This window comes from Canis lupus, chromosome 17, assembly GCF_048164855.1.
Source record: "Canis lupus baileyi chromosome 17, mCanLup2.hap1, whole genome shotgun sequence".
Lineage (NCBI taxonomy): Eukaryota > Metazoa > Chordata > Mammalia > Carnivora > Canidae > Canis > Canis lupus.
This window is the reverse complement of record NC_132854.1, coordinates 24,381,353-24,408,179: the sequence shown is the minus strand read 5'-3', so window position 1 is coordinate 24,408,179 and position 26,827 is coordinate 24,381,353. Positions and strand designations below refer to the sequence as shown.

Sequence of the window (26,827 nt, the reverse complement as noted above, 5' to 3'; positions counted from 1 at the left end):
GACTATCAGGTTCAATTAATGACAATGTTTGGTTTTTAATGTAAATCAAATTGCTATAGATGCTTGTTCATATCTATTCTGTTAATAAAACAGTCTCACTTCTAGAATAACTTAATTACAATAATTTATTAAGATAATTAAATAGTACGTTTTATTAACATAACTATTCAATTTGATCACAGAAACAAAGATACATTGACTGAAATCTTAAAATTACTATAGCTAGGATCATTTCACTCAAAAGTTCTTAGGATGTCTCTGGTATATGTCCCATCTGCCAAATGTATAATCCTGTCATAAAGTAGGCATAAGTAAGAACAAAAGCTTCAATGTCTATTTGATATTTACAAATGGACTTTGTGCAATAACCTCCTTCAAGTGTGTATGGATATGTTTACTATTGTCTCTATATATTTTTAGATGACCATAACGCTCCCTCTGCCAAATGGTAACTGCATTAACAACTAGAAAACAAAATGAAACAAAACAAACAACAACAGTTAGCCTCCTAAACTGTACTTTCAAGTTGGTTTATTTATGACTAAGCTTTTTATCTAGAAATCAAAGTGCCTATTTTACAGGAAATGTAATCAAGTAGCTACACATGGTACTGTTCATCATTCAGAAATTCGATCATCTTTATCATCCTGTATCAGTAGCAAAAAATACAAGAACAAATAAAGTTTGGACAATTATTTGAAGGAATAGCTGCCATGACCTAAGGAAACCTTAACTTCCTCAGCTATTAAAAAATTCACTGAGTCGTTATCATTCTCTCAACTCTCATCTGATGAGGTCAGCAATTACATGTACAAGAACTTACAACCACCTTTTAAACATTTATTTAAATATTCAAAAGTTTATAACTAATAAATTTAGGCAGATTTACCAAAGGAAAACCTCAAAAACAACATAAGGATGGTCTCACACTTCATTGGAAAAGATGGAATCAGGTCGAGCTAATCCAGTAGTTATCTTTGAATGCGCGGATTCTTGGATTTACATTTCCAAATTCACAATACATCACTCCCATGACCTGGATGTCCTTGATGCTTGCAAATGTAAAAACTGAGAGTCTTTGGAGATTATCTAGAAGCAGACAGCATCATAAATAATTCAACTTTTCCAAAAATTTTGATCATATAAAGAACTTTCAGACACAGATTCTGAATGCAAAAAGCCACTAATTGTTCCTTCTCCTCTCTTTCTTTTTTTTAAATCATAACTATCTTGAAGCCATTTTTTGTAGTTTAAAATTACAGATTTTTAATTATCAAGGATGATAAATTTAAGACTTTTCATTTTATTTCTAATATTTTTAAAAATAGCTAATCCCTGGTATTTGACAACACTTAACTGATAGCCTAAAGAACTAAACAGAATGATGTGAAAACTTGGAAACCTGGCCACTATGCCACTTCCCAAGTTGGGAAATTCAGATGTAGGACTTTTCTTTCCCCCATGACTAGGACTAAGAAGAGTCAATGTTGCTTAAGAAAGCACTTCAAGTTGTAGTAATAATTCTCATGTTCCTTAACATCACAATTCTATATTGTATCTTGCCCAGAGCCATAGGTACTTTTGTATAGCCACTATCTGATGAATGAGTTCATAAGAAAGAACAATCACACAGAAAACGGGTTATCTACTTAAAACTCAAATGTTTCCTGTGCTGTTAGATTTCACTGATCTTCAGACTTGGAAATCTGTATAGTGGTTAGAGCCTGGACTCTGATATTCAGCATAAGGATGCTTTCCTGAGGCAAATCATGGTAAAGAATAATGACTATAAAAGTCCCTAAAATATTAAAAATGTTTTACTATAACCCTTGAAAAACTTGCCTCCAACTATTCCTCCTCACCTAAATTTTCTTAAACTCAAGTTGATCACCCAATTAATAGCTGATAAACTACAACCACCATTTTGCTACTTTACCATCCTATCCTATAACTAATGTCACAGAGTTTCCACAAATACTGAGAATTTCTATAATGTATACTCTTGGAATAAAATTAAAATTTGGCTGATCTTGTTCCATTTGTCATATGACATAATTAAACATCTTGTTTCATTCCCTAACATTCATGCCAAAGTTGGTTTCATTTAGCAACATTTTAAAAATAGTTTATTTATTTGGAGAGCTAGGGGAGAAGAGGGAAAAGGAGGAAGAAAAATTCTCAAGCAGACACTGTACTGGGTGTGGAGCCTGAGTTGGGGCTCCATCTCTTGACTCTGAAATCATAACTGAGCCAAAACCAAGAGTCAGACACTTAACTAAGTCGCCCAGGTGCTCCTACAATATTTTAATTTAAAGCTTGAGATAATGAGTTGGCTCTTTTTTTTTCTTTCCACAATTTGTAATGAGCATTTGAGATGGTTACTAGGAAAAACAATAATAGAAAAATGAACAAGAAACATGAATATGATTTGTAGAGCAAGATAGATGTTTCATTAACAATTGTCCAAAGTAGATGGCCTAAAATAAGCAAATGTAAGATATGCATTCTGTTTCTTCAATTTTATCAAGAACATCAAACCTAAATCCAGAAAACATTGTGTGATTTGAAGTTTATCATAATAGGCCATGGAACTGGTTCTGCTTTGTGTGGGTTTGAAAAACATATATTAATTATTTATAGATCAAAACAAGGAAATAATATAATGGTGGGTGAAATTCTTATTGTAGTTATGCTTAGAGCTAAATCATAGAAAAAATTAGAGTGATGTTAATTATTATGATTTTTTTTCTTAGAAGCAATTTAAAACAGTAAGCTTTTTTAAAGAACTAAAGCTTACTTAGCTATACAGATAATTTTGGGAAAAAGTAAATGATAGGTTGGAAATATTTTAGAAGTAAATAGTTTAGGGGAAGATGATGTATACATGCTTAGGATAGCATTTCAACGAACTGGCAGTTTCCTATACTCTAAATTTGAGACATAGCAGAGATCACAAAAAAGTATTCCAGAATCGTGGCTGAGAATGTTTCCTTCCCTTTGCAAAGGGGCTTATCCCTGTTGTTAAGAAACAGTGATAAAATCAAATGAAACTAATCCTCATATTTTAGACAAGTATTTGTTGAGATTTTGGGGTAAAGGGCAAATCCAGCCCTCATTCTCACATCATATTGAGTTATAGAAGAGTTGTTTGAAACCAAACAAGGAATCAAGTGCCATTTTGTGTGTGTATAAAATGCGTTGTCACACATATATTTTAAGTTGGGAGATGTATCCCCATTCCTTTTTTAAAGAAGATTTTATTTATTTATTCATGAGAGACACACAGAGAGAGGCAGAGACACAAGTAGAGGGAGAAGCAGGCTCCCTGCTAGGAGCCCCGTGTGGGAATCGATCTTGGGTACCGGGATCATACCCTGAGCCAAAGGTAGACGCTCAACCACGGAGCAATGCAGGCATCCCTCTATCCCCATTCCTATCATTTATGTTGCTACTTCTTCGCCTGAGAAAGCTACCTTGTTTTGTTGGCTTGTTTAAGTTAGGACTTTGTACTCTCTGCTTTATTTATTCAGGTTTAATAGTCTCAGTAAATGTCTATTTGGCCAGTATCTGTTGCTTAGATACTGTTCCATTTCTTTTCTTCCCTTTAAAACAAACCCCATTTGCTAATTTATTTTCTAGCTATCATATATGATTTAAGATAGCACATAGTTTACCTGGTGTATTTGTTAATGCACCAGCTTTTGCGAAATACTGAGGCCTTAAATCAAAACAATGAGTCTTAATCATGTGTAAGTTACACAACAATCAGCTTTAAATTTTATTTTAGTATTGTACTTACTAGCTTTGAGATCACGATCAGTGATAGGATAATCTATTTGATTTGGTTTCATCATTTATATAGTGGGAATAACTTGATATGTATGTATGCCATAATATGTTTTATAGTTTAGAAAAAATGTACAGTAACGAATACTACTACTGTTTAATGGTTTACTATATGCTTTTTTGTTTTGTTTTCTTTGTTCTTGCATATACAGTTGACCTTTGAACAACATGAGAGTAAGGGGCACTGATCCCTGTGCAGTGAAAAATCCATATATAACTTGTGACACCCTAAAAACTTAACTGATAGCTTACTGTTGATCAGAAGCCTTAACAACATAAACATTCAGTTAATACATATTTTGTATCTCATAAGTATTGTATATTGTATTCTCACCATTAAGTAAGCTAGAGAGAAGAAAATAACAAGAAAATTATAAAATATATTTACAGTACTATACCGTATCAGTTGAAAAAAAAATCCTCATATAACTGGACTCAGATAGTTCAAGCCCATTTTTGAGGGGTCAACTGTACCTATTATTCTCACTGTAATAAGCTTTTGCAACAATATAGAAAAATACTGGGTCTCTAAACCGAAAATCCATGTGTTCGGCTTTAAGTTGGTTCCAATATATCTTATATCTGGAATTATACAAGTTAGCCATATTCAGAAAATAATAAGTATGAAAATCCCCTCAAACTACTCCTTAAATAAATATGTACATTTTCACTTGGGTTTTAAGAGATTTTTGTTAATTATGATATGGTTTTTCTCTATATACACAATTTTTAATAGTATCACTTTTATATATATGTATTCACCATCTGTATTTCTTCCAGTTCCTAAAATATTTCTGACATATGTTTAAAAGTCATTATCTTCATCACTACTTAGGGATTTAGGTCATTCTGCTTCGTTCTGCCTTTGGTGTCCTTTTACACTGAAAACTCCCACTGAAAATTTTAGGTCTTGTGGCTCTGTAAAAGTCCTATATAAATTTCATGCTGTGATATTCTTTTTAAGTTATAGCCAAAACACATGATAAAGATGGTGCAAGTAATGAGATACTTATTTATATAATAAGTATCAGTACTTAAAAAGAATAGTAAGGATAATAAAAAGAAAATATTAACCTAGATCACTTTTTAATAATGCTTTAGACAGATAACAAAGGAACAGAATATATTGTTTAATGAATAATCATAATGTGAATACTGTGTAAACACCACTCTAGTCAAGAAGTAATAAAATACCACCAGCAACTCATAGTCCTCTCCACTCACCTCATTATTTTTTTCAGTCACAAACTTAGCTATTTCCCAGAAGTCAGCACTATATTGACTTTTGTGATATTCTTATTGCACTTGTCTCTTGTTTTCTCAACTATGTACACATCCTTAAAACAGTATAGTTTAATATTATCTGTTGTTGGACATTTTACATGTAAAATCCATGCTATACTTAGTGTTTTTCTTTGTTCTTTCACAAAGAACATTTCTTTGTTTCTTCACATATTTTTTAAGCTCTTCTAGAATCATTTTTATTAAAATATAGTCTTGCATTCTTGCTTTTAATGATCTTGCCATTTAGAATCAGTCAAAATTCATTTATTCGTTTTATTGACCATTTTTTCCTCTACCATTGAGAATTCTGCTACAATCATTCCTGTGCATGCATTATGCTACCCTTGAATCTAAGTTTATTCTGAGGAGTGAAATAACTTAGTCTTAGGAAACATGTATGTCCACCTTTCCTAAATAAAACAAAACTGTTCTCCCTATACATTTCCATTAATAGTGCCTATATTTTGAACTATTTCTATTTCCTACTATTCTTGGATTAGTCAGTCTTTTATTTATTTACTTATGTGTTTGTTTGTTTGTTTTAGAGAGAGAGACAAGGCAGAGGAGCAGAGGGTAAGGAACAAGCAGGCTCTATGCTCGGTGCAGAGTCCAACATGGGTCTCGATCTCATGACCCTGAGGTCATCACTTGAGCTGAAATCAAAAATCAGATGCGTAACCAATTGAGTTACCCAAGTGCCCTTGACTAGTCAGTCTTTTAAAATTATTACCACAGTAAGTAAGTTGTATGAAAAGGAATTTTATGGTTTTCACTTGAATTTCTCTTATTACTAATTTGGTTAACTACATTTTGATATATTGGCAATTTTTTTTTTTTTACTTCAGAAATCCCGATTTAGTATTCTTCCCATTTTCCTATTAGATTGACATTATTTTTCTTAAAAATTTAGAGCAGTATATTTTCCTCATTTTTTAATAGCAAAGTGTATATACCATAAAATTTCACCATCTTAACCATTTTTAAGTGGCCTGTTTAGTGGTAGCAAGTTCATTCATATTTTTGTGTAGCCATCACCATCATCCATATCCAGAACACTTCATCTTGAAAACCTGAAGCTCTATACTCATTAAATAATAACTCAATTCTTTCCTCTCCCCAGTCACTGGCAACCACCGTTTTACTTTTTGTCTTTATGATTCTCACTACGCTAAGTAATTCATATAAGTGAAAATGTATAGCATTTGTCTTTTTCGTGACTAGCTTATTTCACTTAGCATCATGTCCTCAAGCTTTATCTCTATTATGACATATGTCAGAATTTGCTTTCTTTTTAAAGCTGAATAATATTCCACTGTATGTATGTAACACATTTTGCTTATCCATTCATCGGTTGATGGACATCTAAGTTTCTTCCACATTTTAACTATTGTGAATAATGTTGTTATGAACATAGGTCTATGAATATCTCTTCAAGACCTTGCTTTCAGTTTTTTGGTGGTATATATCCACAAGTGGAGTTTCTGCATAAATTGGTAATTATATTTTAAGTTTTATAAGGCTCTGTCATACTGTTTCCCAGAAGCTGTAACAGTTTACATTTACACCTTATTGCGTAAAAGTTCCAATTTCTCTACCTATTTACCAATATTTGTTACTTTCTTTCATTTTTCTCTTTTCTTAAACTTATGTATCTGAAATGGTATATCATTGTAGTTTTGATTTTCATTTCCCTAATGATTAATGATGTTGAACATTTTTTAATGTCCTTATTGGCCATTCACACATCTTCTTTGGAGAAATGTCTATTCAAGTCTTTTGTACATCTTTAAATCAGATTGTTAGCTTTTTTCTTGTTGGTTGTTACTGGGTTTTAGGAATCCTATATATATTTTGGCAGGAGTTGCAATGAATATGTAGATCACTTTGTGTAGATTAGAAGTTTCAAAAAAATTAAGTCTTCCAATCTATTAATATGAGATGTCTTTCCATTTATGTCTTCCTTAATTTCTTTCAGCAGTTTTGTAGTTTTCATTGTACAAGTCTTTCATCCTCTAAATTTTTTAAAAGATTTTATTTATTTATCCATGAGAGACACAGAGAGAGAGAGGCAGAGACACAAGTAGAGGAAGGAGCAGGCTACATGAAGGAAGCCTGATTCAGGACTCAATCCAGGGACTCTGGGATCATGCTCTGAGCCAAAGGCAGACGCCCAACTGCTGAGCCACCAAGGCATCCCTCATCTTCTCAATTAAATTAAATTCTGAGTATTTTATTTCATTATTTTGGTGTTATTGTAAGTGGAATTGTTTTCTTAATTTCCTTTGGGATTATTCATTGTTAGCATATAAAAATAAAAATGATTTTTTATATGTTTTGTATCCTGCTACTTTCCTGAGTTTGTGGAATTTGGGGGGTTTTCTATATATAAGATTATATCATCTGTGAATAGATTTGATTTTACTTCTTTATTTCCAAATTGGATGTCTTTTATTTCATTTTCTTGTTTAACTGCTTTGGCTAGAACTTCCTATGTTGAATAGTGGTGGCAAAAGCAGGTATCCTGTCCTTGTTCCTTATCTTGGAGGAACAGGTTTCAGGCCTTACCCATTAGGTATGATCTTTGCTGGTGTGATTTTTCTTCTTTTCTTTTTAATATATGGTTTTTATTATGTTGAGGTAGTTTCTTCTATTCCTAGGTTTTTGAGCACTTTTATCATTAAAAGGTACTGAATTTTCTTTTTTTAACTTTTGTGTTTTAGCTTTACCATTGTCACTTTCTTTTCTTTTCTTTCTTTCTATCTCTTTCGAGAGAGAGAGAGAGAGAAAGAGAGAGAGGAGAGCAAGGGGCAGAAGGAGAGGGAGAGAGAGAATCTCAAGCAGACTCCCTGCTATGCATGGAGCCCAATGCAAGCCTTGATCTCATGACCGTGAGATCATTACCTGAGCCAAAAGCAAGAGTTAGCCACTTAACCTGATAAGCCACCCAAGTGCTCGTGGGTGTTGAATTTTCTTGAATGCTTATTTTCATTGATTGAGATGATCGTGCTTTTTTTTTTTTTTTGCTTTATTATGTTTCCTTTATGTGATGCAGTACATCACATTGATCATTTTCATATGTTTTTTTAAAGAACCTCCACATGCAGTTAAGTTCTTTTTTTAATTTTTTTTATTGATTTATGATAGTCACACAGAGAGAGAGAGAGGCAGAGACATAGGCAGAGGGAGAAGCAGGCTCCATGCACCGGGAGCCTGACGTGGGATTCGATCCCGAGTCTCCAGGATCGTGCCCTGGGCCAAAGGCAGGCGCCAAACCGCTGAGCCACCCAGGGATCCCTCATTTTATATGCTGAATTGTCCTTGCATTCTTAGGATAAATCCCACCTGGTCGTGGGGTATTATTCTTAATATATTAGTGATTTTTACTGCTAGTATTTTGTTGAGGATTTTTGCTTTATTTATTTATTTACTTACTCATTATAGGGTATATCAGTCTATCAGTCCATAGTTTTCTTTTCTTGTAGTGTCTTTGTCTGGCTTTGGTATCAGAGTAATGATTTCCTCAAAGAATGAATTAGGAAGTAGTCCTTCATTTTAAATTTGTTGAAATACTTGAAAATAATTGGAGTTAGTTCTTTTTAAGATGTTTAGTAGAATTCACCAATGAAGTGATCAGTCCCAGAACTTTACTTTGTTGGGAGATTTTTGATTACTCATTTAATCTCCTTATTAGTTATAAATCTATTCAAATTTTCCATTTTATCATATTTCAGTCTTAGATGAAATGAACAAATTCCTAGAAACACAAAACTAAGTTACCCATTGGTTGACATATATATTTTTTTAATTTTTATTCAAATTCTAGTTAGTTAACATACAGTGCAATATTGGTCTGGGAAGTAGAATTCAATGATTCATAACTTACATACAATACCCAGTGCTCCATAATATCCATCACCCATCTAGCCCATCTGCCAGCCACATCCCTCCATCACCCCTCAGATATACATTTTTTTAGAATACTGCCTTATAATTGTTCATTAATTATTCACAGTACTCCTTGTTACTTTCATAGAATTAATAGTAATGACACTTCTTTTCTGATTTAAGGAATTTGAGTCTTTTTTTTTCTCAATCCATCAAGCTAAAGGTTCATCAGTTTTTTTATCTTTTCAAAGAATCAACTTTTGTTTTCATTGATTATAGTTTTTCTAGCCTCTATTGTACATATTTCTGCTCTAATCCTTATCACTTCCTTTCTTCTGCTAGTTTTGGGTTTCATTTTTCTCTTCTTTTTTTAGTTCTTTAAATTGTACAGGCAGGTGGTTGACTTGATATTTTTCTTGTCTTTTGATGCAAGTGTTCATAGCTTGTATCTTCCCGTTAGTGCTGCTTTCTATCCCATATGTTTTGGAATGTTCTATTTTTTCACTCATTTCTATCTTCTCATTTCTCTTGAGATTTCTAATTTGATCCATTGATTCTTTAAGATGTGTTGTTTAATTTCTACGTATTTGTGCATTTTCCAGTTTTCCTTATATTATTTTAATCCCTTCTGCTATTTTATTTTCCTTTTCAAATTTCTAATTTCATCTGTTGTGCTTGGAGAAAATACCTTTTAAAAATATTTTATTTATTTATTCATTCATGAGAGACACAGAAAGAGAGAGAGAGGCAGAGACACAGGCAGAAGGAAAAGAAGGCTCCATGCAGGGAGCCTGACATGGGACTCAGTCCTGGACTCCAAGATCACACCCTGAGCCGGAGGCATGCACTATCCCCAGATACTTTGTATGATATCTAAATTTGTAAGTTATTGAGTCCTAATCTGTGGCCCAACAGATGATCTACCCTGGAAAATATTCCTTGTGCACTTTGAGAACAGTGTGCATTGCATTGTTGTTAGGTAGTGTGTCCTGTATATACCTTCTAGATGTACTTTTTCATAGTATTATTCAAGTACTCTATTTTACTATTTTTTTTTTTGTCTGGTTGTTAGAAGATGGAGTATCGAAATCTTAACTATTTTTGTAGAACTGTCTATTGTTCCTCTGATTCTGTCAATTTTTGCTTCATATGTTTTAATAATCTGTTTTTAGGTATGTAAATATTTATATTTTCCTGCTGTTGAAGTTTTATTAATATATACTGTCTTTGTGTCTTGTAAATTTTTTTGATTTAAAGTCTATTATTCCAGATATTATCATAAATGTTCTTATTTTCTTCTGATTATTATTTTCCTAGAACATATTTTTCTATGCTTTTACTTTCAGCCATTTATGTCTTTGGATCTAATGTGAGTCTCTTATAAACACTATATGGTTGAATTTTTATTTCTGTATTCTTCCAACTATGTCTTTTCATTGGAGAGTTTAAATCATTTACATTTAAGTAATTGCTGATAAGGAGGAGCTTAATTCTCTCATTTAGCCATTTATTTTTCTGTGCCTCATAGTTGTTATCCTTCATTTCCTGCAATGCTGTCTTGTGTGTAGCTAATTTTTGGTAGTGAAAGTTTCTAATTGCCTTCTCATTTCCTCATGTATATCCTCATGTATATATTCTATACTTATGAAATTTGAGTTATCACAGGAATTGCATATAACATCTTAAATCCATAAAATTCTAATTGAATATATACCAGATTAATTTCAATTATTTACAAAACTCTGCCCCTTTACATATCCTCACCAACCTCTTTCACATACCAATATTATCACATTTTAGATTATTTTCCTTCCTCCCTTGGTATTAACCAGCCCTGGCAACTGTCTCTCTTCTTATAAAATAATTGTGTGCAGTATAGAAATACAGTTCAGGAATAATTTTCTTTCAATATACTAAATATATTCCACTCTCTTTTCTCTCTCTTTTGTTATAGAGAAGTCAATGTAGAAGGTAGCTGATATTCCTGAAATAGTTTTTTTTTTTTAAATCCTTCTAAGATATTCGTTGTGTTCTTCTTTTCGATCTTCAGATCACTTTCACTCTGAAAATGATATTCATCTTATTGGAAAAGTCACCTAACAATAAGCTGATAGCCAAGCTATTTGATGGAAATTCCATACTTCTCACCACTTCATCACCAGCAGACAATTGGTATTGTTAAATGTTGGAATAACTTCTTTATGAGTTAATTTAAAGAGATTTCTCCTTACCACTTTTTGTTTCTCAAACTAGAGCAGGTTGGTCATTGAATACAGCTCTTTTCAGAAAGAAATCATCTTCTTTCAGCAAGAGATGAATGAATAGATTCTACCCCACTCATTTTATTTCTGAAGATGATGCATATTTCTCTCACCACCAGTAACCTTAGGCCAGCCTGGTTGATACATTCTCTGTGTGATAATATAGTCAGAAGGGGGGAAATGTGGTTCAAAGTTACTTCCAATTAAGTTTTATGAAAATGCATTGTCTGTCTTGCACCTGATACTTTTGACTGCAAGATCTATTTGCTAACAGTTTATTGGGGGGAAAATAAATCATAGCAATCAGAATGATTTTGAGATAATAAAGGAAACACAGTCTGGCATTTGGGGAAGGAATAAAATCAACCTGTTTGGTAGGGAGAAGGAGAAATATTAATGGACTTTGATTTCACAACCCCCTTTGAAGATTTCTTCCAGTATGAAAATGTCCTGGCATGGTTATCCAAAACTGTTGAAAGTACCTTGAACTAACTGCTAACTCTGAACTAACAGTTGAACTAACTGCTAACTCTGCTTTCCTTTGCCAGAAGTTCTGACCACAATTTTGTCACCTTTATCCTAAATATTACTTGTCTATTGGAGACAGCAAAAGATGGTTCAAACTCCTGTATGTCCCACAATAAATACTTTAGAATATTGTCCAAACCCCATTCTTAGACATTGTATGGCATGGACAGATGCTACTTAGCAAGTTTCTTAGATAAACATGGCAGATTAGACTCAACGATATTAGTCCCTCCAAAAACAAGAATTAATTATTAAAGTTGAAACCAGGTATCATAAAGATCACTAATTGGCTAGAAAGTTATGTTGGAGGAACTGTCAATCTGTGCCCTGACTTTGAGATCATGAGTCACATGCTCTACTAAAAGAACCAGCCAGGCATCCCATGCAAATTACATTTTTTATATGTATCTGATAATTCCAATATGTATGATGACTGTGTGGGTATAATCCCTCTATCTAGTTCTTTCTGCTTTTTTTGTCTTTCTATTACTTGTGTGATTAGTTATTTCTAACTATGTTAATTATTATCCTTACAAAACTGCGGGGGCTCCTAAGCAGCTGAGATGAATATGCCTTCTCTAGAGAGATCTTGTGTTCTTTCCTGCCATGTATCTATGGTACTATGATTTAGACAAGTCCTCACCAAATTCAACAGTTGAATTTCCTTGGTCCTTCCAGAATATGTCCTTAGGGTGTTAAATTGCATGTTAGTCTATATTTGTCTTTAAGTTTTTGAGACTGGGGCTGAGGTAGATTTAATTCTAGTTCGAATTTATCCTAAGAATTCAGCCTTCTATTTAGAGAACCTATATTTGAATACATCACCTTAGAAAGCCTTATGCTTTTACTTTTTTTCTTGTTGTATCATATCCTCAAAGGTGAGATAGGGCTCTCAGATGCCAGTAGGCTGCTCACTACTAAATTCATGCTTTTTCCTAAGTTTTTGCCTAATAATTTTTTATTATTTTATCATCTCTGATGCTTCAGTAAAACTAGAAAGTATTTTATCCAGCATCTTTAGTTGTTTTCAAGAAAAGAGTTAGTCTGACTAACAGTGAATGCCACTACAAGAAAGCTTTGGTGGAAGATATTTTACTTTGGATTTGTTTTATTATTGGTTTTAGCTTATATGGCCTAGACATTTGTCACTTCAGTTATTAAAACTAAGTACCTGTTTTTAATCTTTGCAAAAACTGCAAAGAAAAACAAATTTGTGCAAGAAATTCATTACATATTAAATATGAAAATGTTATTTAAACTTCTCAGTTACTCATTTATCATAAGTATATATATGTATATATATATATATATATATATATATATATACATATGCACATGTATATAAAGCACCAAAAGGAGTATACATTTTGTGAAAAGTTCTTTCATTAGCCTGGAAAAAATAATATTTGGAGCTTTACTTATTAAAACTAGTGAAATAGCATATTCACATGTAATACTAATAAAGGCAGTAAGAAATAGCAAAATACAACATGTAGAAAAAGTGTGAAAATGGAAGTCACATTTTATGAAATGGAATCTCAGCTCCATTGTATACTTAACTGGAGCTTCATTCAAGTTACATAACATTTGTACACCCATTTTTCATCTATAGAAGGACAATAATAATATATTATATAAGGGACAATAATTGTTTTATATATTATATAGATAAAATGTTGATATGGTAGACAAAAATATAAAACAGATCCTGGCACACTGCAGTCAATAGTCTGGCCACTGAGGTTGTTACAATTGCTATTTTATTATTTAGAAATGACAATGAGTTGAGAGTCATATATTTATAATTAATTTTTGTCCAAACAATGTAAACATTGTGTTCAATAATGACTCTATCTGGGAGTAAATAATAATAATAAAAAAACTGTTGTAACCAATTGCCACTGGTTCATTACTACTAAAAATTTTTTAAAATTTGTCTGATAGGGATCCCTGGGTGGTGCAGCGGTTTGGCGCCTGCCTTTGGCCCAGGGCACGATCCTGGAGACCCGGGATCGAGTCCCACGTCGGGCTCCCGGTGCATGGAGCCTGCTTGTCCCTCTGCCTATATCTCTGCCTCTCTCTCTCTCTCTCTCTCTCTGTGACTATCATAAATAAATAAAAATAAAAAATAAATAAAATAAAAAAATTTGTCTGATAATCTGGGGTGCCTGGGTGGCTCATTTACGCATCTGCCTTTGGCTCAGGTCATGATCCCAGGGTCCTGGATCGAGCCCCATCCATTGGTGCTCACTGCTCAGAGGGGGGGCTTGCTTCTCCCTGTCCCTCTGCAGCTCCCCCTGCTTGTTCTATTTCTCTCTCTCTCAAATAAATAAATAAAATCCTTAAAAAGATTTTGATTGATACTCATGCTGTGCTGATCAAAACCAGGAAAGAATTCTAATTCACATAAGCTGAAGGTGAGGGACTTATATGAGGAAGCATAACAAATGGCTTCTGTTGAAAAGGAACTAATGGAAAAAGTTTCTAAAAAAATATAACAACTATCCAAAGAATACAATTTGAATATTGAACCACTTTGCAAAACTGCAAAAAAACATGATCTTACCAAAAAACAAAACAAAAAAAGGAGATAATTAAAAAGAGAATGGTCACTCCTATGAAATGAATTAATGTCCAGAAGAACATGAGGAAGATATGGTTGTCAAAAGAATTAAACAAATGAGCAATAAAAACCACACAATTCTGAAGCATGAGTTCAAAGAAATGGAAATCATGACAAAAACAAAAGTCATTTGAAGGATAAATACAAAAGATGTATTACGTGAATAAAAATAATTTCACAAGACACATAGGTATAGAGTAATACTCTACAGAAAGACTTAAATCTGGTAACTGAATGGGTTAACCAAGTCTATGGCAAAACTAATGACAAAAAAGTAAAGACACACATATGCATCCTTTGAAATTCTTAAGTGTACAGGGTAAAGTGCAAAAGGAAAAGCATTTCCCACTTTTTTTTTTTAAACCTTGGAACAAAAGAGAATTAGCCTTTTTTCACTTAGAATTCACATTGGTAACCATGGAAAGAGAAATCAGTGGAATGATATTTAAAGATAAAAGTAAATGATTTTCAAGTTATTGTTCATGTTAAATGATAAAACAAGGTCTTTCCAAAAATACAAGGATTCATAGCATGATTTAATACCCATGTGCCGAATCTGAGGACAGTACTTGACATGTTATATTGAAGAAGGGTCTATTGAAGGAGTATAGACATTTTTAAGAGGGAAGAAAAAACTTACTGGATCAGGAAACAACAGTGAGTACTGACTGTAGATGATGTTTTCATATATAAATTAGAACATACACACACACATACAACATTCTCAACACAAAGAAACATAAGAGATTTTTAAAAATTAATCTAAAATGATAGCTTAAAACCTATGCTAGCCTAAGCTGTGGTTTAAATAGGGGTTACAGTAGAAAAGTAAAAGCATTCTAGACTCCCTAGCCCAGAGACTGCCTTATAGAAAATGTCAAATAAATTACAGCTATAAAAAAAAACAATCATCCAAAAAGTTTCTCTGTGGCAATAAGAGATACTTCATGGGTAAAGTGGGTGATCAGAGAATATATTGAAGGCAGAGGGAACTCTTGTTTTTGTTTGTTTGTTTTTACTTTGTGAGAAGTGGTCTCTACTGCTGTATATATGTTCCTTGGCATGGAGAATATCTGATCATTAAGCTAATTTTCATTGGGATTCTAATTTAATATCAGTATTGAATTTGATGATTTAAAATGCTAACATCCATCAAGAGCAACAAGAGATGGATGTATCAATAGACAGTGGAGAGTCTGAATCCCAAAAATTCATTTTCAAGTTGTTTTTGTGTGGATTCATAAATATATCTTTGTAAGTCAGTTTGCTAAATATAGCACTGACCAAATTAACACTGTATATTAATTGTAAGATATATTTTATGTATATACATATATATACACATATATACGTACATATATACACACACAACATATGTTTTACATGTAATGTACATATTACTTACATAATATATATAACTCTATTGATTTTAAATATATATTTAATTATTGCAGCTTTAATTCCCATGGTAAGAGTTTCATTATTGTAAATTCAATTTTTTCCAGCTTGGAGGTTAGAAAAATCCTGATAGATACATATATATGTTTATAGTATGGATCAATGTCAAAATTATAGAACTAAGTTTCTGATAATATTCAGTAAGGATTGGTTGGTAAACAAATGTCATCCTGAATAATATGCTATGCCCACTAAGTGTGTCATTTTTCACAAAATAATGTGAGCAAACTAACATTAAGGATAGTCATAATAAAGAGGAAAAAGGCAGAAAACAAAACTGACTTTTGTATGATTTAATTCAGAAATAGAGATTCAATAATAAATAATCAAACCAATATCTCTGAATAACTGCAAATCAGACACATTGCCACTAAAAATATCCCAGCTTCATCTTTATATTCTTATACCCAGAATTAAGCTAAAGTTTCTTTTCCCCTGTGGCCACTTTAGAGAAGAGCAGAGGAATCTTGTGACATACTAAGTGTCTCTTGAAAAGTCAGGATGTTTAATTAATTGATTTAATTTATTCTGTGATTCCTTTGAGTCCATTTTGATTAGGGATGAATATAAATAAATTATAATGAAAAGCAGATTCAGCTTGTTAACTCCAAATATATGTCTTGTGTTATTGGCGGAAAAGATGGAGCTGTGAATTAAAGGTAGGATTGAAAAATGTGCATTACGTGACCTGGAAGGCAACACTAATCAATCATTGGGCTTGTTTTCAATGAACATAAAAGACCCCAAATGATTCTCAAGATAGTGATTTTGGAGATCTCTATCAATTGACAAAAGATAACATGAGATTAAACTATTCACCATCATGATAACAGGTATTAATGGCTTTTTGATTTGGCATCATATTTAAAATCAATGCCATTCGTTTTTATTAGTTTGTTTTGCTTTTAAATTTCAAGAATTTAAAAGCGATGTAGATATTTATTTGTCTCATATAAAGCAAGTCTTAGTGCTTTTAAGTTCCATGGTCCCTTATCACAAGTATGTTATTTCCCATTCCAAACATCAAATTCTAAACATTCAATAAAACTCATTTTTAGAATGAGCTTCCCTTAAGACAGATCTTCAGGTGCCTACTCTGTTCTATTGTGGTAGTACCAACCATTCAACATAAAAATAATTTATTCCTTCATGTTCCAAAATGTACCTATATTGTACTTATGGGAGATTATTTGTATGTATGTATGTTCATGTATGTATGCATTTGCCCCTACCGACATATATCCAATCTTAGAGATGACACATTTTGGAAAAAAATTCATATTTTTTAATTTATATATCAAGTGACCCTATAAACATCATTCATATATCAAGGAAGTGACCATATCAAATGCCTTTCATAGAAAAGATGTTTACTTATATTAAATTAATAGTATAGGAACTCTTGAAAGGAGTTTCGTCTGTTGATCTATGATGTATTTATATTATATTTGAAAAAAACATCATCAACATTTCATACCTAATGGACCCAGACAATGAAGAATATTTCAAATAAAAGAGAGTCAAATTTAAATATTTGAACATTTTCTGGCAAAATGGCCTTGGAATTATGCCTCAATTGAAAACTTTACATTACTTTAACTCAAAACATTACTTAACAAAAAAATTACTTAGAGGCAATATCTAGAAGAATATCTGAGCAGTTTAGAAAGAACAATTACTGAAAAATGCTTTTGTATCAGAGTTAGGAATTAAAGAGATTACAAGTATATGCCTTAATTGTTATGTAAGGATATTATCTTATTTTGGTTTTTTTTCCTTCTTTCCTTTCTTTCCTTTTTCTGTGGCTATATATCTATGGTTTGGTTTCTGACAAATATTCACGTTTTTAATAAAAAAGATGATTGCCCCGTGGAAATCTGACATTATATTTTCATCCTGTGAATAATATATTTTTAAAAAATAAAGCCTTCATAATTGTTACCTTTTCCTATAAATATAAAACCTCCGTGGCACCAATAAAATTGTATTACAAATATTATTATGCACATCACTTATTCTTTTAGGAAAAGGATATATAGTTCTCTGGTTTCCAAATCAGTCTCATCTCACCTGACCCTATTACAAACTCAGTGCAACAGATCTAAGCATAAAGAGCTGAAACATTCACATTGCTTTGGAAAGAATATATACCCACATGGGGACAGAATAAGTGAGGTTTTTATAGCTCCAAATATGTTTTCTTATTGAATTTGCACCTGCTTAAAGCTCAGCCAAATTATGGTACATAGGCCAGTTCTATTTTCCATTTTCTTTGTGAATTAAAAGTAAAATAAATGTGCAATTGAGCTTAGACAGCAGATGGTCTGCAATAGGTATAAACATATTGTACCATATGTCTGAATGGCACTTTCAGAAAGTACTTGGCACTGCTAAAATATTTCATTTTCAATAGACATATGAATATACATATACTACTACAATTAAAGATAAAGTGACTGATTCACTCCTTACATTTGGGAGAAGTATAGCTTGGGAATAGATTGTGTACTCCATCTGGAAAACAGCAGTTTCTTTTGCTGACCCCTGATGAGAGAGAGAAAAGCAAAGGCAATGTACAGTGGTAAGTCTGTGGAGACTTTTTGTTTCTTTGATAGTCCACAAACAAGTACATGCAAGGGAGGTTCTCTCTAGTTTTGAAAGTGTCTCTGGAGTATCTGGATATCCTGGGAAGAAAGCTGAATGTACCTGAAGCTCTTCTTTTTCTCTCTTCTGATTATCACCTATCCATGTGCAGATATTTTTTCTTTCCAATTTTCATTGCAAAAAGTAAGAATAAGGAAATTTTGAAGTGACAAAATCACTTCAGTTTAGTTAAACACTTTAACAGAGAGGAAAAACCAAAGTTCAAGAATATTATCTGCCTTGACTCAAAGGTCAATTTATTTCAGCCAAGCTGATGAAGGTTTTAAAATTTTTTTTATTTATTTATGATAGTCACAGAGAGAGAGAGAGAGAGAGAGAGAGAGAGGCAGAGACATAGGCAGAGGGAGAAGCAGGCTCCATGCACCGGGAGCCTGACGTGGGATTCGATCCCGGGTCTCCAGGATTGCGCCCTGGGCCAAAGGCAGGCGCTAAACCGCTGCGCCACCCAGGGATCCCTGATGAAGGTTTTAAATCTCAAATTCAGAATGACACATATATTGTGCATACATTTTTAAAAGATACATAAAACATATATTACCTCTATATTAAGGAGTGTTTTTTTTTTCTTCTTTTAGATGATAAACAAATGCACAGATATAGATTTATTCCTTCTGTGATTTTCCCCTTGGTGACTTTAACCAAGAGATTGGCCTCAGATGTCATCTCTATGCAATCCCCTATGAGCCAGACTAAATCTCCAACCAATGGTTACACATTCACATTCTAATAGCACATCTCACTAAGCTAATATGAAAACATCTCATTTTAACTACCAGGATTTTCTGATGACCCTTATTTCAATCTAGGCTTCTACAATATAGATTTTGGCTGTAATATGTGCATGAGTCATCAAAAAAAACTAGTCATTTTTGTCACTTACCTCTTTTCCAATTACCCATTCAATTTCTGGATAATTCCTTTGATATTATTGTAATGCCTTTCTAATGTTCATTTCCTTGGCACTCACACAGTGTTAGTTTCTGGCATTGCTTTAAACTTTTTACTTTATAATACAGAAATAACTAATTAATTTCCTAAATGTTTAATAATAATTTTACATATTGTGTTTTTTTTCAGGTTTAAATTTTGCCTCTGAATTTCATAAATAACAAAAGTAAATAAATCTGATTTAAAATATAAAAAATTAAAAGAGAATATGTGATTGCTTATTGTATATTTCTTTTTTTTTTAAGATTTATTTATTTGAAAGACAGAGGGAGCACAGGCGGGAAGGAGGGAACAGAAGGAGAGGGAGAAAATTCTTCACTGAGCAGGGAGTTTGACATGGGACTCAATCCCAGGACACTGGGATCATGACCTGAGTCGAAGGCAGATGCTTAACCAATTGAGCCACCTAGGCACTCCTTGTACGTTTTTCAGGCATTTTAAAACTACATTTTCCAGGGATATTATTGTTCAAGATGGCAACATAGGGTAATTCTAAGTTCACCACCTCCCACTGACATAATCAATCTGCAGTTCAATATGGAATAGTTTCCTCTGGAAAAAAAACAAAAACAACAACAACAAAAAAAAAACTAAAAATTGCCTGAATGACTCCTATGCATTAAGCCAATGAGAGAAGGCCCATTGCAAAAAAAAAAAAAAAAAAAAATGCGGAAGCTGGGACACAATCCTGCCATAATCTCCAACCCCAACACAGCAACCCACAATCAGGAGGGAACTCCAAACCTGTAGGTTTTCACTGAAGAGCAAAGAATTTGAACTTCACATCAGGCACCCTAATTTTGAAGACCTGCACTTGAGAGGTGAGCTCACCAAACATCTAGGTTCAAAAACTAATGGGGCTGGAGTCCACACCACAGACTCCAACAACTTGAGAAACAACTCTTCAAGGGCTGTAAGCTCAGATTCACCTGCCAGGGTGCAGTGCCCAGACAGAAGATGGATACTTTATGTGAATGAGACTTATTTGCTAATCTTAAAGGATTGGCCTGAGAGGCAAGCATCTAATTTAACATACATCTAGAGGCTGGTGGGCCCATCATCAAGCTTTCCCTTGCCTTGCTACAGCTTGCTGGTATTTCTCAGAAAGAAGCTTACACAGTCATCCGGGGCCCCAATTTTAGCAATTACCACCAGGGGTCACCCCAGATCTCCGGGCTTTTGTAACCAGAGGGGTTCATGGTGAGATCCCAGAGGATTATTTGTATTGCATACTTTAAAGACTGTTGTCTGAAGGGCTAGCTTCCAATCAGCCCTATACTAGACGTTGACTAGACACTCCCTTTTGGGATACTAATATGTGGTGGCACATCCTCAACTCCTAGGAACCATTAAAAGTAAAATTGGCTGCTTGGACAATCACAAAGGTTTGAGAGACAGCCAAGAGTGAGGGCAGGTAAAGTTCATCTCCTACATGAGGCCACTCCTGTAAGTCTAGGAGAGGTGACTGTTTTATATAATCTTTAAAAACAGAGGGCCGGGCAGCCCCGGTGGCGCAGCGGTTTGGCGCCGCCTGCAGCCCGGGGTGTGATCCTGGAGACCCGGGATCGAGTCCCAAGTCGGGCTCCCTGCACGGAGCCTGCTTCTCCCTCTGCCTGTGTCTCTGCCTCTCTCTCTCTCTCTCTGTCTCTCTCATAAATAAATAAATAAAATCTTTAAAAAAATTTTTTTTTAAATACAAAAAAATAAAAATAAAAAATAAAAACAGAGGGCCAATCAAGACAATGAAATAGAGGACTATATCCCAAACAAAATAACACGATTAAACATCAAACTATTTTTTTGGTAGAACTAAATAGGATCAGGCAATAAATATGCATTCTGTGATTATCTTAACTCAATTAAAACTACACCACAGAGATATTTACACACCACAGATATTACATCACCACAGAGATATTTAAATTATATGTTTGCGGTATTGGCAACACACAATTTAGTGACAAGAATATTTGAGAGATATAATACAGCACTACTTTTCTTTTCCACTGAATAAAAATAATTCAACAGGTGGTGATTCTGGCTATGGTTGGATAGCTACTGTTAGACCACTTTTCCCATAGATTAAAAAAAATATTTATTTTGGTAAACAAAAATGTACCTGAAGGCATTAAGCATAACTAAAAGCACATAGATACTAGTGAATGAAAATCAAACTTGGAAGAAAAGATGGCACTAAGCAGAGTTCCCTCTTTAATAGACATTTTCTTGAAGCTGAACCCCAGGCTTTTCCAGCAGGTAAAGTTCAAACTCTATTAGAAAAGTCAATTTAAGTGGTAGATAATATGACTGATTGTCTAGAAAATAAGACAAGCAATAAAGACTGATCTGAAATGACCCAGTTAGGGAATCCACAAAGAAATAAAATTATAAGAAAGGAATTAAATTACTACAATTCTAGCATTGAAAAAAAATATCTAAAAGATAAAATAATCTTCAGTGGATAGACTTGCAAATGAATGAAAATAGCAAAATAGGATTCATTGAACTAAATAAAGATCAATGATAATAATTCTTTCTGAAAAGCAGAGGGAAAAAGATATTTTGAAAAACTAAAAACTAAATACAGGCTTTTTAAAAAAATGAGATAATATAGTATGGACTGAATTGTGTTCCCTAAAACCATATGTTAAAGTCCTAACAAATAGATCAGTGGCAAGAAAATCTTTAATTCGTTGGAGCTTGACCACCTGGATTTTTAATTCATATATTACCTCAAAATAAATTTGAGATAAATAATATACATGAACACAAATTTTTAAAACTATAACTTTCTAGAAAGAAATAAAAGAAAATATGTCTACAGGTTTGGAGAATCAAAGGTTTCTTTGATAGATCCAGAAACAATTGCTTTAAAAAATATTGCAAATAATAAAAAAATTCTGTTTATCAAATTCAACATTAAAGAAATAAATGGGAAAGGCTTATTCCTAGAGAAAATATTTGTGATATAAATCTGGAAAAAGACTTGAACAAAAAGGTTTACAACAAACTGCTACAACTCAAAAATAAAATGACATACAATCCTATAAAAATGAACAAAAGATTAGAACAGATACTTTACAAAGAAAGATCAACACACGGCAAAATATACAGGGTAGGGGCAGAAAGAAAAGTATTCGAGGCATTAATCCTAATGGAAATATCAACTATAAAGATGGAATGTCACATCTCACTCACTAGATTGCTAAAATTAAAGATATTGGTGAAACCCAAAGTTGTTGAGAATGTAGAGAAAGTGAAATGTTTATGTATTCTTGTACATGGTACTTTTATTTGTGAATATAAAATGGTATACTCACTTAAAAAAACCCTCAAAATTTCTTATAAAACTAAATATACATCTATTCTATTGCCCCTAAATTATACTTGTGATTATTGACACATGTGAAATAAAAATGCATGTCTGTTAAAACATTTCTATAAGAATTGCACTGTTATTTTATTTATAATAATTCAATACTGGAGGAGATAAAGAGTACAATTATCATGATGAGCAATGAGTAATGTATAGAATTGTTGAATCACTACATTGTACATCTGAAACTAATTCCATGCTATATGTTAATTATACCGGAATTGAAATAAAAAATATTAAAAATCTTAAAAAGAACAATAATTCAATAATGAAAGTAGCTCAAGTGTTCCTCAGTAAGAGAATGGCTAAACAAACTGTGATATATTCATGCAGTTAAATAATATAAGCAATAAAACAAACTCCTGAGGGCAGCCTGGGTGGCTCGGCGGTTTAGCACCTGCCTTCAGCTCAGTGTGTGATCCTGGAGACCCAGGATCGAGTCCCGCATCAGGCTCCCTGTATGGAGCCTGCTTCTCTCTGTGCCTGTGTCTCTGCCTCTCTTTCTCTGTGTCTCTCATGAAAAAATAAATAAAATCTTAAAAAAAACCCTCCTGAAACATGTGACAACATGGATAAATCACAGATTTTTATTTTACTGAATGAAAGTGTACTTACAAAAAGAAATGTATGCTTCTATTCATGAAATATTTGTCTTTGAGGGCATAAGGAAATGGATAGACTGGGAATGAGCATGAAACAACCCTCAGAGGTGACGACAGTGTCTTCTATCTTGACAAGAATTTGGATTTACACAAATGTATGCATTAGTTAGAACTCACAGAATGGTACCCTTAAGATTTTTGTCTTTTATTGTTGGTAATTTGACTCCAAAAAAAAAAAAAAAAGAAGTATTGAAAGTACCACAACCAATATGCAAACTAGTTGAAGATGTCCATGCTGAGATATTTAGAAGATGAAACTATTTAATGCAACTAAAGTTGAGAAGCACTACAAGATAATAACATGGACTGAGGAATAGATGGAGAGATAAAAGATGGATAGCATGTGATAAAAAAAAATAAGTACCCATGTAAGAGAAAAACTCTAAAATTCTAACAAAGGACATAATACAAAACCTGAATAAATTCCATTTTCATTGATAGGGTGATCTTATATAAATCAGCCTAAGATGGCCCTTGTATATTGCCTCCCTAGTTTTTCCTTTCTTCATAACAAGCCAAGAACTGTTAGCCCAAAAGCCACGAATGCCCATTTCAAATTTTTACACATCCTTTCACTTTAAAGACAACACAAACGAGTATATTTTTAGTCTTTTAGGGACTGTGTGTGTTTTGCATACCCCTTGACAATATGCCCAATACCTACTACTGATAAGCTGGAAACTTGTATTTATAAGACCCTAAGCCACCATATGGAACTCTGACCTAAAGGCTCCTTACTTTGGTGCTGAGTGACATCACCTAGACACCTAATTCCTGTCCTCTCCTACTGAATGGTGGCTCCCTGGCCTAATACTCTGGACAGCCTCATTCTATGACAGAAATGCTTTCTCCTGCCACTATGTCCAAGTTCTACTTGAAGTCTTTTGTGTTACCAACTCTAGTGGTCATATATATTTTCCTTGATCAGCCCTCAAATCCTGTGAATCTCCTACATATTATTAATATTACAAAATAAAATGTCTTCTTCCCTTAATAAATCAAAAGTCAAAGCAATTATGATTGAACTTTAAACAGGAGTTTTCTGTATCAGGACAAAATAATTCTTAACTCTGTTTAGAAAAACTTTTAAGTACAGTTAGGAAAACTTAGAAAATGTTGAACAATAGTGACCCCTGCCAAATCAGTTAATAGCTACTTACTTTCTGAAGCTTTCTTTTAGATTTAGTTCATTTCTTCAAAAGTTTTTTTATTCTATTTGAAAGTATCCTGGAATTTCTGAGTAGTGAATCTGAAAGACAGCAACTTTTACAAAGCTATAGACATATATTTAATTTCACATGTTACCTTTTAGGTGGCAATTTCAAGAAAATCCATATATCTGTCTACATATTACTGGGATACTGGGACACATTTTTCCCAAGGGCCTTTCCAGCCTATGGTACCTTTCGTATGTACCATTATATGATGAAAATGGCTATCTATTTTAGTGTATTAAATTAAACTGTTCAGGGATGCCTGGGTGGCTCAGTGGTTGGGCACCTGCCTTCGGCTCAGGTCATGATTCTTGGATTGGGGTCCTGCATCTGGCTCCTTACGAGGAGCCTGCTTCTCCCTCTGCCTATGTCTCTGCCTCTCTCTCTCTCTCTGTCTTTCATGAATAAATAAATAAATAAATCTTTAAAAAATTAAATATAAACTGTCCAGAAGACCTATCTAATCCTCGAATATTTCTATGCACTCATTTCTTTTTTTTAAGTTTTTCTGTATGCACTCATTTATTGATCTTAATGTTTTAGTCTTCATTTCTCTCATATATACATAACATTTCTAAAGTATTTTCCAATTTCAACTAAAACTACTAATAAAGCTATACCTGTGATTGATAAAGCAGAACCATTCTCTTTGTATATGGATTGCAGGAGTATTTTTCCCCCAGAATAGTAGAAAATTTCAGCTCTTATTGAAAGAAAGATTTTAGGGGCATCTGTGTGAATCAGTCAGTTAAGCATCTAACTCTTGATTTGGGCTTAGGTCATGTTCTCAGGCTCCTGCGATTGAGCCCTGCCTTGGGTTCCACACTCGGTGGGTAGTCAGCTTGAGATTCTCTCCCTGTGTCCCTCCCCCACTCAGGTGTGCTCCCTCTCTCTCTCTCAAATAAAAAATTAATTAAATCTAAAAAAATATTTTAGTATTCCTATATCAATCACTACAATAGAGTGGGTAATTGTGATAGCATTCCTGTATCAATTACTATAAGGGAGTGGATAATTGTTACAAGTTGTAGATCACTGTAAGAGCACATATTTTGATTTAACAAATTCTTAGTAAAAAACATTCAATGCCTTCTCCATCTCTATAATTACTTTTGTCTTGTAAGTAAACCTATATCCTAGATTTCTGTAAACAAAGAACCTTTTTTTTTCATTAGTTATAAATCTGTTCATGAAAGATGTGAGTGAAAACTTCAGGGTATGTAATTCAATAACTCAACGATCTCAACAAATGTCATAGAAAACCCAGCCTCTTTCAGACTTTGCTTGGCCAACCACAGTGTGTGCTGACCACAATTTCAGGCTGGCTTCTTATTCACATAAAGATGGCTGAGATCCACATCTGGGGTAAGGTGATAATTCATTCTTACTCAGCAAAACTGAGAGATTGAGTTTTTTGTGGGTTTATTTATTTATTTATTTATTTATTTATTTATATTTTATTTATTTTTTCATGATAGACAGAGAGAGAGAGAGGCAGAGACACAGGCAGAGGGAGAAGCAGGCTCCATGCAGGGAGCCTGATGTGGGACTCGATCCCAGGACTTCAGGATCATGCCCTGGGCTGAAGGCAGGCGCTAAACCACTGAGCCACCCAGGGATCCCTGAGAGATTGAGTTTTTATAGATTTCCTTTAATAACTAAAACATTCAATTTTCAGAAGTCCTCACTAGACTTTATTTGACTCATTGTTTGAGACTTTTCTTGGGGGGTGCACCTCTTAAAATAATAGTTTTAGATAAATCAGGTTGTGTGTATTAGATGTCAGGAGTAAATCAATGCTTTAATAGATATCATAAAAAATATTTATGGTAATGATGTTCATTTGTCTTTCTAGCAAAGCAGACATGGAACAATGCCTTGTCTTAATTTCCTTAAACTCTAGAGCCTTAGTCATTGCATATAAATAATATCCCTTAATTTACTTTCAAAAGTAATTTGTACACATTTTGACAGTGAAAAATCTGCCTTTTTCTAAAATTTGTGTTATTATTTATAACACTATTCAGAAAGAGTCTAGAAGCAAGTGTTTACTTAGTTGTGCAAACCTTAAATGAAAT

General features: G+C 33.3%; 1 long non-coding RNA gene across 1 annotated transcript; it reads right to left on the bottom strand.

Annotated features, from left to right (window-relative positions):
• Positions 1 to 227: 227 nt before the first annotated feature.
• On the bottom strand, positions 228 to 24,833 carry LOC140608330 (uncharacterized). Its single transcript, XR_012010345.1, has 3 exons — positions 24,696 to 24,833; positions 18,358 to 18,429; positions 228 to 1,089 (listed from the first exon to the last, which is right to left on the bottom strand). It is a non-coding gene; the product is annotated as an uncharacterized lncRNA (long non-coding RNA).
• Between the last annotated feature and the right edge of the window lie 1,994 nt (positions 24,834 to 26,827).